This window comes from Heterocephalus glaber, unplaced genomic scaffold, assembly GCF_053883595.1.
Source record: "Heterocephalus glaber isolate CG9 unplaced genomic scaffold, H.glaber_assembly_v1.0 deba00000347, whole genome shotgun sequence".
NCBI classification, from domain to species: Eukaryota; Metazoa; Chordata; class Mammalia; order Rodentia; family Bathyergidae; genus Heterocephalus; species Heterocephalus glaber.
Window position 1 is genome coordinate 64421447 of NW_028258143.1, and position 13762 is coordinate 64435208.

General features: G+C 35.1%; 1 long non-coding RNA gene across 1 annotated transcript in view; it reads right to left on the bottom strand.

Moving 5' to 3' along the window:
• Positions 1 to 13418, bottom strand: part of LOC147829996 (uncharacterized) — a 28085-nt gene extending 14667 nt beyond the window's left edge. The window contains exon 1 of the long non-coding RNA XR_015447472.1: positions 12759 to 13418. This is a non-coding gene — a long non-coding RNA (uncharacterized LOC147829996). The remainder of the gene's footprint in view (positions 1 to 12758) is intronic.
• Between the last annotated feature and the right edge of the window lie 344 nt (positions 13419 to 13762).

The window sequence follows — 13762 nt, forward strand, 5'->3', positions numbered from 1 at the left end:
TGTACTTAAACCCCCTCTTTGCTCAGAAACATTTTCTTTCTTCAAGCTAATTGCAGATACTTCTCATTTAATGACCTACCTTGTTAACAACTATTCAGACTTATGACTGAGGTGCCCTGTTTTAACTTACAGTCTGCTGCTTGGACTTACAACCTTTTCTTAACAGTTCTGAACATCTTGATAATAGAGTCTTGATGCCTTTATTTTTGTACAGTACATTTTGTTTATATAGCACTGTAATTCTTGCTGATTGTACTGTATAGTATGGTAGTTTTATGCTCTGTTATACATTACAGTACTACATGGGAGTTATACAAATAAAAGCAAAGTCATAAAGTTGGAGTTTCCTTTTATCATATCTTTGTCCTGAATATTTCAATGTACAAACTATATACAATTCTTCAGTTAGCAATCAATTCCTTTAACAACCTACATGGTCACTGAACAGGGAATGTCTGGATGCACTGGATGCCCTCTGTGGTGGGATATCACGAACACAGATGCTACGGATATCTGCAGCCCCTGCTCCATCACATGTTGCAGCTCTGACTTCCCACTGTGACTGTATGTGCACATGAGGGCCTTGACAAATAATCAGGGTTAGGTGAGGTCATTGGGGTGGGGACCTAATGATAGGATTCAGGACTTTATCAGAAGAGACACCAGAGAGCTTGGTTTCTCTCTCTCTCCAACCTAGGAGAATACTAGATGAAGGCAGCAATGTACAAGTCAGAAAGAGGCTCCTCACCAGGAACTGAATCAGCATGTCCTTTGATCTTGAACTTTCCAGCCTCCAGAACTGTGAGAAATAAATTTCCAATGTTTAAGCCATCCAGTCTCAGTTATTCTGTGCTAGAAGCTACAGTAGCCTAATAGCAAAAGCCAGTGGATGAACTGTAATATAATGTTTAAAATAAATATAAAGGAAACAGAAAATGATAAGTCATTCAGGGCTTGTAGGGTCAGGATCTTGGAAGAAAGTAATTTCTTTGAGATGAACCCATTTTATATGTGTGTGTGTATAGTTCTTCTCTTCAGGAACTTGTTCTTAGAAGACTATACTAAAGTACTTTGGAAGTCCTGGGTGAAGAATGGAGCTAAGTGAGGATTGAGGTCAAGATAACTATCCCATAAGGTGTCAAGATCTCCAGTCATATTTCCTCTGAAAAAGAAGTCTGACCTTAAGAAAATGCAGGTGAGTATAAGTGAACCTGCATGCAGCAGTTGATTCCTTGAGTCTCTTCCTGCATTCTTACTAAGCAGGACAAGAGGGTAACAAGAAAGAAACAATCTTTGGCATTCTCATAATACTAAAGAGAAAAAGTGTAAATCAGGATTCACCAAGAATCAAGGGCCCCGGTAAACACAGCAATACGATCTCCATCAGAGACTGTGCCATAGGCGTGATTGAGTCTGAGCTGTCCAAAAATACAGCTTCACCTAGAGCCCATTCAGTCTGCACTTTGTGATGATCTCCCTGTTCAGCCTGATGATGGATGGAGCAAGAATTCTCCAAAAGAAAATCAAAATCATTGCTTTTAAAGATGAAGATAAAAGTGGCAAAAATGTTATTAAATTTGTCACTCACAACAATGAAAACAAAAGAGAAACAAGGGAAATTAGCTTATAGAAATAAGCACAAGTGATTTTTATATTGGGCATACAAATTTTTAAAATAATAGTACAAAGATGAAGAAAATAATAACATCACATAGAATTTTATCAGAGATTTGAATACTGTATTTAAGAATTAAGTGGAGATTCCAGAATTAAAAATATAGGTGAAATGTAAAACCCAATAGATGTATTCAATAGTAGATTGATCAAAAAAGAAGGCACAATAACTAAATAAATTACTAAAAAACTTATTTTACTGATATATAATATTTAAAAAGGAAAACACAGAAAAAAGGCGAATGAACTGATATAAGTTACTAAAATATTTCTTATTAGAGTCCCAGAAATGAAAGAGAAAGAGACAGAAGCAATCTTTTAAGAGATAGAGAATTAGAATATTCTCAAACTAATAAAATATATCAAGGTACAACTTCATGAAAATAAAGGTAGATAAACACGTAGATATCTGCAATTGTTCACATGTTACAAAAATCATCTCATAATAAAAATATAGAATCAGATTAATCTAAAGCAAGGAAATATAACATTTAAAAAGAATGTTTACAGGAAAATGTACAGCGTCTAAGTACATGTAAAATATGCCATAATAAAAGAGAATAAAAATCAATTAGACTTCCTAGCTTATAAAGTTAGGACTATAAAAGCAAATTAAACTTGACTATAGTGAGAAGATAAAGATAATAAAATCAGAGATTAGGCCAGGGATTTAGATCAGTGGTTTCGCTGCCTGCTGAGCAAGCACAAGGACCCAAGTTTGATCCCCGGTACCAAAAAAAAAAAAAAAAACCCAAAATAAAAATAAAATCAGAGATTACTTACATACCAAAAACTGTGATTTAGTCATTTAATAAAATCAAATCTATTTTTAAAGTTAGTAGGCTTGATCAAAAGAAAATAAACATATACTAATATAGGAACAAAAAAGGCAATATTACCACACTACAGACTCTACAGGTATTAAAAAAGTAAAAATTTGAAATACAATTTTATAAAAATGGAAAAATAACGATACAAATTCTTAGGAAAATGCAACTTAAAATGCACACAAAAATATGAATATCTGAACTTAATTTTGAAATTCAATCTATAAATAAAAATCTTCTCAAAAAGAAAACCTCAGTTATGAACCACCAGGCAGGCATAGTGGAAGGGTTCTGTAAACCCAGCCATCTGGGAGGCTGAGGCAGGAGAATCACGAATTCCAAGCAGCCTGGACAATACAGTGATTTAAGTGAGGTACTTTCTCAAAATTAAAAATAAATAAATAAATGCTGTATATAGAGCTCAGTGCAAAGGCCCTGGGGTTCACACTCAGAAGAGAAAGTCAGCTATAGTTGGTTGGTCAGCCATAGTTGATTGGTGAAAGTCTACCTAACATTTAAATTCAAAAGAGCACAAATACTGCAAAAATGGTTCCTGAGAAATAAAAAGGTTGTACATTTACCATTTGGTTTTATACAGCTAACAAAGATTCTATTCCAAATTTTAGCAAAAACTTCCCACAAAAAAGCAAAGTATTGACAAATCTTTCTCACGGTCATAAATATAAGTTTTCAACACCATTGTATTACATGAAATCCATCTTTTTCATAAAGGACAATGCATTATGATAAAGTTGGCTTAATCTAGGAATATAAATTTGTTCAAATTTGGAAATTAATAATATTTAGAATAAATGGGAAAGTTAATGATCATGTCAATAGATGGAGAAAATAGTTGATAAAATTCAACACTCATTTATGTTAAAACACTTAGCAAACTGGGAATAAAATAGAAATTATCCATGACCTGTATCCTTACAAACCCAGTGGATACAACATATCATATCAATATTAAAATATTGGAAGTTTTTCACAAGATTGGAAGTGAGAAAAGGCTACTGTTATCAGTCACATTTGACATTGCCCTTGAAATGCTTGTTACTGTAAGAAGGCAAATTAAAGAAAATGAGCATGTGAAAATCAGAAGAGAAATAAAATGCTTGATTCTGTAAATATCTAGACCTATCTCAAATCTAGAAAATTCAAGAGGATCTACAACCTTAACATTAATAAGAGAATTTAGACCAATTATTAGACACAAAAAAGTAAATTTTTAACCAAGTCAATAAAGATTGTGAACTAATAAGTGCATCAATTGCAACTGTATCAAAACGTTTCCATAGATAACAGTCTAATGACAGTGAGAAACCATAGAAGAAATAAATACTACATTAAAAGGAGATAAAATCAGAACTAAAAATTGTACTTTTAAGACAGCAATGTCCCAGACTGGGTTGAAGTTTTTCCCAAGATGATCCATGGCATTCTCTTGCTTAAATGTAGGCCCCTTTCCTTGCCTTCCATATCTGTCACACCCCAAATTTCTCATGAATGCTGTAAGGCAATAAATTGGCTTAATTGAGAAAGTAGTGAGCAGGAGCACAATCCTAAATTAAGGGACAGATAGAGAGATTTCAAGGAATGTTCAATGAATGCTTAAATTATCCACCTAAAAAAGAAAAGAAAAGAAAACCACTAGGTTCATACTTATAATATGGGCCAGTACACTTCAAGGTGGGAGGAGGGAAGTGGGCGACATTTCCCTGTGGTTTCCATGAGGAAAGATTAAAGAAGTTTCATATACAGTACCATTGCAATTATTATAAATTAGAGACACTATTTTGAAGATGTAAGAACTGTTTTTATTTGGCAAATTTATAACTTAATTTTATGACACCTGTGAAAATTCAAAAGAAGAGAAAATAAAATATTCATGAACAGTATTCAAAGTTCCATTATTAGATAAAATATTTCACAGGAAAGCTTAGAAGACTGATTCCCTGATCTTGCAGTCAGCAAAATTTTCTTAAGAACTAGAGAAACATCTTGAACTTAAAGAAAAAATTAATATAGTGAAATAAGGTAACATTTTAAGAATTGCTCCTCATTTGAATGAGTATTAGGAGAATGAAATTCAACTCACATAAAGGTAAAAGATATTTATATGTGTATAATTTTTAAAGAATCTGAACAAACCAATATAAAGCATACAAATAGAAAAATAGATAAAATACTTGAACAGTCACTTCACCTAGGGTATGAACAGTAGGCATATAAATGTGCTCGATGTCATTCACTCAAGAAAATTCAACTCAAGTGCAATGAAGTATTATGACACAATAACCAGAAGGGCTAAAATTTAAAAAGAAAATAGTGACTATAAAGTGTCGCACAAATGGAACAAACAGAACAGCATACACAGTTAATGCAGTTATTCTGATTAGTGAAAGTAAAACCTTTCTTGTCTCCAAAACCTTCCCCACCTAGAACAGGGAGGACAGACCAGGTATTGTACTGTGTGTTTACATGTCAAAGAGAAATGTGGTCCGGGAACAAGGGAATGCTTCTAGGTCTATCTGGCTCCTGAAGCAATGCCTTTACATAACAATGGGATGATTAGTAAAGGGGTCCTTTCAAGTGGGGAAGGGAACAGATACCTCTCTCTGGTTTTTGGAAAAAGAGAATATTTTTTTCTCATCTCTGTACTATTAATATCAAGGAAAATATAACTCCCAACCTGCTAGACATCAAATACACCAAGTTCACGTCCCCTGAAATTGAAGAATGAATTTCAAAGAACAAAATAAGTTAAGAGTATTTATTGGGGAACAGGAACAGGTGCTGAGAGATAGAAGAGGTCCCAGAAGTTAGTTGTCACTGAGGCCCTTTCCCAGGGGTAATTTATACAGCAAAGTCACAACATGGATGCAATGTGGGCAAACTGCCCTCAACCTATAGGTTGCAAGTATAGCCACTTAGGTAATATTGTTGATCCAATAGGGAAGCGGGTCAGGTAGCAAGTGTTCATGGAAAGAACAAAGGCGTTTTTGGGAGGGAATGGGTCCAATGCTCTGGTCACCCACCTGGGCAACTGAGATCTGTCTGCACTTCCTGGACCAGGAGATACCAATTACAGTATAATTCCAAGTTACTGCTCATCCCTTAGCGAGGCATGTAGGTCTGGTCATTGCCTCTTTATCCTGAGGCCTGGTCTTCTTCAGATGCTCCTCCAGTGACAATTCTGCTGTCTTTATCTTTTTCTGCTGAACTTCTCTGATTGTATATTAATTTCTATCTAATGTAGCTGTCTACAATGCTATGAGGTGTCAGGCTCCTCACATATGACAATTGACCTGGCTCACAGTTCAACAGACTTATTTTCTTTAAATTATTTAATTAAAAAATAGATTTCTGATCCAGAACATTCCATGTGCCCAATCAGGACACAATTAATAAAGGTGAATATTAAAAACCTACTGATCACTATTGGAAATATTTTTCCCCTGTAAGTGATAAAAACACTATTAAAATTCTGGTGAGACTGTCAAAAAGGTAACCATATATTTAAAATATAACAAGTATTTTAGTAAATTTTATTTTATCATTAAGGATCATAAATGAGATTGTACTCATATTTTGATGAGAAAACAATTATTCTCTCTTTCTCAGGCCTCTCTCCCTACTTCTTCCTTCTTTCAGTCTCTCTTCTTTAAGAATAAGTCAGGAAGAGTGACAGTAAAAGACTCTAGTTTTTTTTATGTTCTGGTACTTACTATGTAAGGTTAACTTATTCCTGAAAGAAACTCAAAAAGCAATTGTAGCTAATTTCTATGCTAAGGACAGAAGCAAGCACTTGATTAAACACTTAAACAAGATGGTTCCATTTTGACATTTCATTTCTCTAAACACCATTTTTTTGTACGATTGTCAAATGATCTTATTTTCCAACAAACTTACATGATTATTGTGAATTTTCATGAAAGTGAGGCTTTAAAAGCATTTTACTAATCACAAAATATTGTATAAGTACATGGCTGTAGTGGTAGTTTATAGTTTAAGATTCAAGAATTATATTTTCCTGGAATTTAACATTGAAGAAACAAACAAAAAACTATATTTCTAATTTTTTCTGGGCTGAAGCTGTATCTTTGCCTAAAGACATGTAAATCTGAGTGAGAGATTTTTTTCTATGGATATTTTTAATAGGGTGCCTCAAACAGAAACAACCCCATTTCCTAAATGTCTGTCATTGGTTATCTGTGTCTGAAATGTTTGTGAAAAATTTTGGAACTAGGTGACTAACCACAGTGCATGAAGTCTCTGGCTTTATTTATGATATAATAGTCATATCTCAAATGTTAATAAAAAGGAACACTGAGCACAAAAAGGGCTGCATGGGTTTAGTCTCTCTGAGGAGCAATTATATTCCTGGATGTATTTTCGTAACTCTAACAGAAAGACCTCCTATCCCCTGACCTTGTCATGTAATAAATGTTTTCTTTAGAACTTATGAAGGTAAGATATTCTGAACTTAAAGAATTCAAACATAGTTGTCCTTACGGGTGAAGCACTAAATTGAAAATAAGATGACCATAGGTAAATGCAGACCTGTTATCTCTAACACCACAGTCCTTTTCCTCCTCTGTTCAAACACTGGAGCCACACATGTGTATGCCGAGAAGTTGGGTTCAAGAATTCTTCTGCAGACACTGGCCTAAGAGAAAGGACTGATTCTTACTGCCTTTGGGTCACGTAAAAATATGTGTATCCTTCACTTGAACTCTGGGTAGGGAAGGCCACCAATTGGTTAAAGCTGACTATTCCTGTCAGTACCTCATTCTAAAATGTAAATGGACAGTCACAGACTATATATTTGATCAAGGTCTTCAAATTGGTGAAGGGTCACTAAATTAAATAAGGAAGAAAAGGGAATAGGCGTGCAGTCTGTATGGAATATAAAGGAGAAGAGAGAAGAAAGTCTGTTGACTGCTGCCTGCTATGCTATGAACTATTTGTCTCCAGCAATGCCCCAAAGGAGTCAGCTGCCTATGGACTGAAACCTCTACAAATTTTGAGCTAAAATAAACTTTTCCACTTTAACTTGTGGGTATCAGATATTGTGTCCAAACAACAAGAAAGTAACTAAGCCAGATGTTGGTATCGAGAGTGGGGTTGCTGTGACACTACCTCCACAAGTGATTTAGAAGCTTTGGGAACTGGCTTGGCAGAGGAGATTAGAAAGAGCTGGAGATACTGGCTGCAGAAACAACCCTCGAACGCTGTGAGCCAAAGTTGATGGGAGATTCTGGTCAGGGGTCAGAAGGCCAGAATGTTGATTCCAGTGTAGCTGGAAGAGACTAGGCTCAAGAAGTTTCAACTGAGAAGAAAGACTCCATTGGCATTTAATTCCAGGCCATGTACGTTATGAGCTGACAGAAAATTTCTCTGCATTTTGCTCATGTTCACAGACTTTGCAACAGACTGAGTGTGGCAAGTTAATTAATATGACAGAAGAAATTTCAAGGCAGTCTAATATTGAGGTAGTGGCATGGGTACGGTTGGGGCTTTTTGCCAGGTCTATATTGGGAATCAAGAGCAAAGGGCTACCAAAATATGTTACAAGTTTTGAGTTTTGCAACAAGAAAAGCTCCAGTAAAGTCGTGGCCTGCAGAAATGAAACGGGAGAATTTGACTGCTGAGAATATTAGCAATAAAAAGTCAAAAACTTCAGAACTGAACAAGAGAAAGGGCCTGAGGGTATCACAAGACCCAGGAGGACTGTACCCTTTGCAGCCTCAAGATTGCAATGGTGAAAGACTGAGCTTTAAGAGCCCTCAAGCACAAAGTTCCAGAATGGCAGTGACATAGGGAACCAGTTGCTCTGGATTGAGTTCATAGTACTTAGCCATCTAGGCACTCAAGTCCTACACCCAGAGAGAAGTCAGCTTGGCTACTAATCCAGTCCTCGGTGTCATTCACGTGGTGCTGGTTTTAGGTACATGCAGAATGCAGGAGTTGTAGGGTCAGGAAGGGTTCCACCCAGATTTCAGAAGCAGACATGGGAAGCCAGGCAGTGTGCCTCTTCTTCCCATGGGAAGAAGGCAGTGTGTGAAGCTGTGTGTGTGAGGATGAAAGTGCAGTGGAGTCCCCAGAAGGTATGAGAAGCCAGGAACCTGGATCCTCTGAGGAAAACCCCAAAGAGTGAGCAAAGCCAGTTCAAGAGAGAAGCCAGGAGAGCTATAGCCACCACCAGAGGCAGAGCTGCCTAAGCCCTTTTAGAGTTCACATCTTGCCACAGGTCCTTTCTCCCACCAATGCTAGACATGGAACTATGGGATTTAATGTTTCCCCTGCTGAATTTTGGTCCTGCTGTGGTCCCATTCCTGTCTGTAATTTTCTTTCTACTTTTTGTAACAGAATATTTATTTTGTGCCATTTGTGTATTGGAAAAGTTTAACTTCCTTTTAATTTTTACAGAGGGTTGCAACTAAGAGTTTGTCTTCAATCTCAGAGAATTTGCACTTGGACTTTTCAGCAGTGCTGAAACTGTTAGCATTTTTGTACTCTTAGAGATGAACTAAATGCATTTTGCATAGAGTTGCACACGAGTCTTTTGGGCTAGTGGGAAAATGTTATAGCTCATATCTAGATGTCCCTCCAAAGCTTCATGTAGTCATATGTGAAGCTTTTGGGAAGTGCCTGGATCATGCCTATGTGATATTAGATTAATAGTGCGTGATACCACTATTCTCTACTGACGGATTTAGTATAGTTCTGAGTGTGGTCCATGGGAAGCCCCACACTGTGTGGGTGGCAATGACCAATAGGCTTATAGCCTGGATGGAATATATCATATCAAATTAAAAGACTTCTATACAACAAAAGGAATAACCAAGAGAGTGAAGAGACAACCAACAGAATAGGAAAAAAGTTTTGTCAGCTATTCATTTGACAAAGGACTCATATCTAGAATATATAAAGAACAAAAAAATTAGAGCCCCTCCAAATAAATAAAAAGATCCAATCAAAAAATGGGCAACTGGAATGCATAGACATTTCTCAAAAGAAGATGTACCATGGCCAATAGACACATGAAGAAATGCTTAATTTTATTGTCCCTTAGAAAAATGAAAATTAAAATAACACTAGCATTCCATGTTACTACGGGTAGAATTTGTAGTAACGTGGAATGTTACCATCTACAAACAAATAATACATGGTACAGCTTACCATGTACAAACAAATAATAGCAAATTGTTGGTGATGCTGTGGGGATGGGAGGTAGGAATCCTTATCCACTATTAATAGAAATGTAAACTAATACAACCATTATGGAAATGAGTGAGGAGATTCCTCAAAAAACCAAAACTAGAAATTCTATTTGACCCAGCTCTTCCTTTTCTAAGACAACATATTACAGCATTAAAGACATCATATTACAGTGATACATACATACTTATTTACAGCAACCAAATCCACAATAGTTAAATCTTGCAAGCAACCTATCTGTCCATCAATAGATGAATGGATAAAGGAAATGTGATATTTATCCACAGTGTAGTATTACTCTGCCATAAAAAAGGATAAATTTAAGTCATTTATAGTAAACCTATGCACCTTGATACAATCATGTTAAGTGAAATAAATCAGACACACAAGTTTAACTATGAAAATCCCCAAATGTAAAAACAGAGCAAAACAAAACATAAACAATAGGAAATAGGGAGGCATATCTTTTGCAAATGGGAAAGAGTTTAAGAGATCAAGGGAGTGGGGAAGTGGGGGAGAGGACCAAAATCTATTTAAGATGTGTGATATATATGTCCCAACTTCCAAGGGGAATGTGATCATTATATACTACACATATGTACTAAAAAAGAAATTAAAATTGAAACACAAATACAGAAAAAAAAGATGCACAATGACTGAATAAATTGTAAAAAATAAACCCTACTATATAATGCTTCTAAGAAACATGTTTCATGTCCAAGGACATGCGTAGACTGGAAGTGAAAGGATAACATAAGATATTCTATGGAAATGGAAATCCAAAAGAAAGTGGGAATAGCTACACTTACATGAAATACAATATAATTAAATAAAAAGTAGTGAAAACCACCACAGTAAGTCATTATATAAAGGATTCATTCATCCATGAAGAAAAAGCAATTCTATATATGTATGCACTCAATATCAGAGGATCCAAATATATAAAGATAATTTACAATAATCCAATGCAATAATAGAACATGCTAAAACCCCACACTCAGAAATGGACAGATGGACAATATTGAAAAAATCAATAAAAAAATGGGAGAGTTAAGTTTCACCCTAAACTAAATGGATCTAATAGATATCTACAGAACATTCCATACAGTAACTACAGAAAACACAAAATTCTTAATAGCACATAGGACATTCTCCAGAACAGGTCCTGTGATAAGTTACAAAATAAACTTCAACAACTTAAAAATTTGAAAATATGGCGAATATCTTTTCTGACCACAGTGCAAGAAAACTAGACATCAATAATAAAAAACTTTGGAAATTATACAAATACATGGAAATTATCCTAATTACTTTTCAATAATTGTGTGAAGAAATACAGAAAAGAATGAAAAACATTCCTTGAAATAAATGAAAATGGAAACACAACATACCAAAACCCATGGGAAATAGCTAAAGCAATAGTAGGAGGAAGTATGTAGCAATAAATGACTATATTAAGACTATCTTCAATTAACTTTAAAGTGAAGAGAGTGTATTGCACATAATTCAGAATTAGCTCTCAATTATTTTAAATTTAGCACTGAAGTAAAATTACGTAGACAATCCTCTCCTCTGTCTATATAAAGGCAGAAAAATATTTTTTTCTCTTTAGAATTTTATTTTATCTTTGACTGAAAAAAAATGTTTGTACATATTTATGGGATGCAACATGAAATTTTTAATACTGTATTATTTGTGCAATGATCAAGTAGGTATGATTAACGGACCTATTAATTTAGACATTTTCATTTCACATTTCTCATTTATTTTGAAATATACAGCAGTGCTAACTGTAGTAAAACTTCTGTTAAATAGAAAACCAGAACTTGTAAATGCCACATGATGTCGCAAGTGAAATCTAAATAGTTGAGATCAACAGAAGTTGAACATAGAAAAGTGATTTTTCTGAGGCTAAGTAGGAGGAGGGAATGGGGAGAATTTAGTCAAAGGGACCAATATTATAGTTAGAAAAATATTTGTCTTTCAGGTAAATACTTAATACAGAAATTATTCCAATACAATTATTTCACAAATCTTTTGCTCATTTTTTCATAGCAAAAATAACGAAATCAGTGTCATTTTTAAAAAACAAATAATAGTTTCTGAAAACTTAGGATGTAAGTAAAATATATTTCATAAGCAAGGGCAGACATTTTCCTATTTCTATAGACAACGGAAAAATCAGTTTAAATGTTCTTAATATTGCCTTTCTCCTAGGGACTATTTAATGAGCCAAAAAAATCACTGTCCAGGAATAGAGTGGTTATCAATTGCTTAAATGGTAAATCAACTAAAATTACTATTTAGATTCTGAATCAGAGAGACTTTGATAGTTTGTTCATTTATAATAAATTCTTATTATTTGCTTTCTCTATATGAATAACTCAGGAGTGAATACAGACATTTTCTACATCTCACTGAATTGACCTGCCATCATGGGGTTCTGCTGATTGGTTGAAATCAATACTTGGGAGCTGGAAATTCAGCCCTTTGTACTCTCTGGTATTATGGCAGGAAATGACTATTGAAAACTGGATTATTCTCAGTAAATGAGTTTGTTTGTCTTCTGAAGAGAATCTCAATTTTGTCATAAATGCTTAGAGCACATCTGGCATGCAGGCTGAGTAAAATGCTAAGACATTAGACGAACTGCACAGGGTCACCATGGAGCACGTGCCCATGCATGAATTAGGACTGCCTCTGCCCCCTGGGGAGCACAGAGACATGTTTAGCCTGCTGTTTTAATTTGTCTGTACATGATTTGTTAAACAAACAGAAAAATAAGGAGGTTTGCCTGTCAGAGTGTGCCAGGCTGCAATCGGGCTCTCCATTCCTTCTCGCCAGTCTGCCACCCCTGTGAGAGCTGCAGACGCAGAGTTGGCTGCTGCACCAAGATAAACATGGCACAGTAGACAGAAAGAATTTTGAGCGATAAGAATGTAAACCACAGATGCTTCACTGGAAGGATACACAGAGATGGAAAAAATACAAAAAAGCACACAATAGTCACACACGTGAAATAGAACTCACCTTCTCAGCTGTCTAGATGAGCCAGGCTTCTGTGTTACAATACACCACAAGTGACTGAGGCAAGCTTTCGTGTGACTTCTACGATGGTACAGGAACTCAGATAGAAACTAAATTCACAGGGAAGCAAAGCTGTCACTTAGGAGGAAAGATGGTTGTCCAAGGCACAAAATACATTTCAACAAAGGCTAAAACTACAGCTTGGGTGCATAATTCCTAGTTTAATAATCTTTCATCTGAAGCATCTTGCCTCTCTCCCCACATCAAAATACCAATATCACTCACATTAGGGTCATGAATAAAATGATCCTGTTCAATATGCTTCTTAATTATATTATTAAATGTTTCTGTTTAGCAAATTTAAATTTCTACTGAATGTGTCAATACTATGTGAATTAAATATCTAAACATGCTGTCAAGTTTCTTATTGTCCTGAACAAAAAATTTTAAAATATTTGAACATTAAAGTAATTTAAAAATCTTTGAACAAGACAGTACATTATCTTCTTTTCTGTGAAAATATTTCTTCTATTATTTGAACCTTGTGGAGGACTTTTTAATTTTGCACAAAACTGGAATAGCCAAACAATCTTGAGCACAAAAGAACAATTCTGGAGGCTTCATAATACATATCAGGATTTCTTGCAGAACTATAATAACCAAAACAATATGGCACAGGCATAAAAATGATATGTAGGGCAGTAAAACAGAACAGAGCTCAGAAATAAGCCCACTCATCTACAGCAAATTTTTTTCTTGAGAAAAGTGCCTAAACATGCAATGGAAAAATGAGAGCCTCTTCAATACATACTGCTGGATACCTGCATGCAGGAGAGTGCAAGTCATTGCTGCTTCTCATCATACACAAACCCAAAGTGCAGTAAGGACTTAAATGTAAGACCTGCAACTATTCAATTAGAATTAGAATTATTCTAGATTAGAAAAACACAGAAAACTCTTCAAGATATAGGTATTTTTTCTTTCCAGATTCTATATGTCCTAGTTAC